The 3,568-nt window shown below is 49.7% G+C and overlaps 1 pseudogene; it reads left to right on the top strand.

Moving 5' to 3' along the window:
• LOC102496028 (activator of 90 kDa heat shock protein ATPase homolog 1-like) overlaps positions 1–80 on the top strand; it is a 2,348-nt pseudogene extending 2,268 nt beyond the window's left edge.
• Positions 81–3,568: the final 3,488 nt, after the last annotated feature.

The following is a 3,568-nucleotide window of genomic DNA, read 5'->3' as shown; positions in this document are numbered from 1 at the left end:
GCGGACGCGGGCAGGGCTGGCAGCGCTACTACTTCAAGGGCATCAGTCAGACCTTTGGCCATGGCGCGCACCTGTTCTAGGGCAAACAGCAGGAGCTCCAGCCTGCCCAACGCTCAGTCCAGCCCTCTGCTGACTGGGGCTTGACTCATAGGATTGCACCATCCCAGCCGCTAACTCGGGGCCAGGGCCCCTCCCCTCCACATATACCTTGGGTTTGTGCATGTTTTCTGCTGGGTAGGATCCGAGGGCAATTTCTCTTTTATGTGTACATACGCTAAATAAACATAATTAAAAAAAGTAAAAGATGCTGGACTCCCACATAACTGACCACAGTTCAAGTCCTGGACTTGGCAGCTTGCTTTCCCACTTTCTCTCTCTCTCACTCTGTTCCTTTCCGGTCAATTTGAAATAAATAAATAAAGTTTAAAAAATTCTTTTTTAAAAAAATTAAGGGGGTCGGCAGGTGGTGGTTAAGGGCACTGGACTCCTACATGGCCGACCATGGTTCGAATCCCAGACCTGGTGGCTTGGTTTCTCACTTTCTCTCTCTCTCATTCTGTCCCTCTCTGGTCAAATTTAAATAAATAAATAAATAAAGTGGGTTTTTTGTTTTGTTTTGTTTTGTTTTAAAAAAGGATATTTCAGACTTTAAAAAAATGTAAGAGGCTAGCAATTAGCTTACCGGTTACACGGCTGGACTCCCACATGGCTGACCGTGGTTTGAGTCGCAGACATGGTGGCTTAAAAATCACATCAGGGGGACCAGCAGTTAGCGTAATGTCTATGTTGCTGGACTCCCATGTAGTTGTCCGCAGTTCGAGTCCCGCATCTGGTGGCTTAAACTCACGCCAGGCACGTGTGCGTGCGTGCCCAAGATCCTGAGAGGAGAATGGAGGAAGAGGGATTGCGGCGTAGCCATCCCCCCTGGGGAGTGATTTCTCGCTTTCTGTCTCTCTCTCTCTGTCTGTCTGGCGAGCGCACATGCCCCATAACGAAAAGCTCTCAAAAAAAAAAGTCACATCAGGTGCATGTGCACACATGCCCAAGATCACGAGGGGAGAATAGGGAAGAAGAGATTGCAGCATGGCCATCCCTCGTGGGGGCTGATTTCTCACTTTCCCTCACACTGTCTCTATCTTTTTCTAGAGAGTGCATGTGCCTAAGGCAAAAACTTCTTAACATTTTTTTAAATTATTTATTTCTTGAGAGAGAGGGGAGAGAGAAAGAGAGAGCGTGCACACTACCCCCAGCAGGGTCATGATGCTACAGCCTCCTCTCAGCCTCAGCCCAGACTGAGGGCACACACATACCGGTCAGGAAGGCACAGGGAGACCTCGGGGCGCGAGCCTGGGCCCCTCCCACGTGGGCTCAACTTTGCTGAGCACGGTGCTAGCGCCACGCCACCGCTGCCCAGGGACGAGAACGGCAAAGCCCAGCTGGAAGAAGAAGTGAAGACCCACCTCTGCGTGGCCAGCCCAATGGCCACTGCAGCCAGAATGCACCCTTCCCAGGCCCCCTGGGTTCACACCTGGAATCTCTGCAGACAATGGGACACTTCCTCTGGAAACTAATAGAGATAACTGAGCTTCTCATTCTGTACGCTGAGTTCGTCCATTCAGTAAACTGAACACCCAGCAGAGTCCTTGACTGAGGGGAAGGAAAGAGGAATGCAGGTGGGAGCGAATTCTGCTAACTTGCAGCCCACCCTTACTCTTCACAAAAAAAAAAAAAAAAAAAAAAAACCTACAAAAACTTCCTGGCAAACATCACTATCAATGTCCACTGGGTTCCAGCGAATATTCTTTCCTCTCTGTAGATGTGAACAATTTATAGTACAGTGAATAATTCTGGGCTCCTGCCTGTGGGAAGACACGATACAGACACAGCCTGCCCTTCTGGTAGTTTAGAATGTGCACTCTCCTTGAGCTTTTTAATCCCCGCTTGTTAAACCATAAAGGGATTGGGACCAGCGGTTAGTGTAATGGCTATGTCGCTGGACTCCCATGCAGTCGACTGCGGTTCAAAATCCGAATCCGGTGACTTAAATTCACGCCGGGCGTGTGTGTGCCCAAGATCCCGAGAGGAGAATAGAGGAGAAGGGATTGCAGCGTGGCCATCCCCCTGGAGGGTGATTTCTCGCTTTCTGTCTCTCTGTCTCTCTCTGTCTTTCTGGCGAGCACATGCGCCCTACAGCAAAAACCTCTACTACCAAAAAAAAAAAGAAAAAGAAAAACAGCATAAAGGGACTAAATGCAGTGGGTGGGGGTGGGGATGGCTAGTACCAGGCAGAATACATGTCAGCAGAGACGTTTAGGCAAATCACAGAGATAAAATCAGCCTTACTGTGACAGAATAGAGACTTCCCTTGGGTGCCCCACAGGGGTGCAAACGAGGCCATCTCTGTGAGGCTGCACAGTCCATGGCATTGGTGACAGCCTCTGTTAGATTCGCCCCTGTTTTCCTACCTTTCCTGTCAGCGCGGCTCTGTCCACCCAACGCTGCCCCAGCCTTGAGCGTTGCCTGGAAACCTCAGTCCAGTCCTGGCCAAGCCCACCAGCTGTGCCCAGATTCCAGGTTCTCCTGACCTCCGCCATCAACAAAACCCACTTCCTGGGGTCTTGCTGTTCCCCAAAGTGACAAGTAGCTAACCTGATGAATCTGCCTGGGCTGGGACACTCAGGGCTTCTCTTGAGTTATTGCGTCACCTTTGTGTTGGTCACTGGTTTTGGCTTCTTGCTACTGAGGACGATCCTGTCTCATCTGAACAGCAGGAGAAATCGGGATCGGCAGGTGGCGGGCGTGGTGACGAAGGGCACTGGACTCCCACCTGGCCGACTGCGGTTTGAGTCGTAGACCTAGCGGCTTGTTCTCTCTCCCCTCTCTATCTCTCTTTCTCTCTCTCCCCCCCCCAACCCCCGGTCAAATTAAAAGAAAGAAGAAAGAGGGCTGGCAGGTGGCTTGGTGGTTAAGGGTGCTGGACTCCCTCACAGTCAACTGCGGTTCGAGTCCCTGACGGTTTGCTTTCTCCCTCCCCTCTCTCTCTCTCTCTCTCTCTCTCACTCTATTCCTCTCTGATCAAATCGAGATAAATAAATGAATGAATAAATAAAGTTAAATAAACTATTTTTAAAAAGAAAAAAGAAAGAGAAAGAGAAATAAAAAGAAAGAAAGAAAGAAGAAAGTTAATTCTTTTTTTTTAATTTTTATTTTTGGAGAGGTTTTTGCTATAGGACACGTGCGCTCGCCAGACAGACAGAGATAGAGAGACAGAAAACGAGAAATCACCGCCCAGGGGGGATGGGGGTCTTGGGCACGCACGCACACGCGCCCCGCGTGAGTTTTAAGCCACCGTGACGCGAACCACAGTCGACTACATGGGGGTCCAACAACATAGCCATTACACTAACTGCTGGTTCCTAAATAATTCTAAAAACAAAAACAAAAACAAAAACAAAAAACAAAGAAGTCAGGACACTGGGAAGCTCGAGACACTCTGGGAAGGCTGAGGACCAGGATCGCGGCCTTAACCACTCGTGATAACCGGACTGCAACCACCCCTTGGGACCGG

The sequence above is a fragment of the Tupaia chinensis genome, unplaced genomic scaffold (genome assembly GCF_000334495.1).
Source record: "Tupaia chinensis unplaced genomic scaffold, TupChi_1.0 Scaffold000515_1, whole genome shotgun sequence".
NCBI classification, from domain to species: domain Eukaryota; kingdom Metazoa; phylum Chordata; class Mammalia; order Scandentia; family Tupaiidae; genus Tupaia; species Tupaia belangeri.
This window is presented reverse-complemented; position numbering and strand designations above follow the sequence as displayed.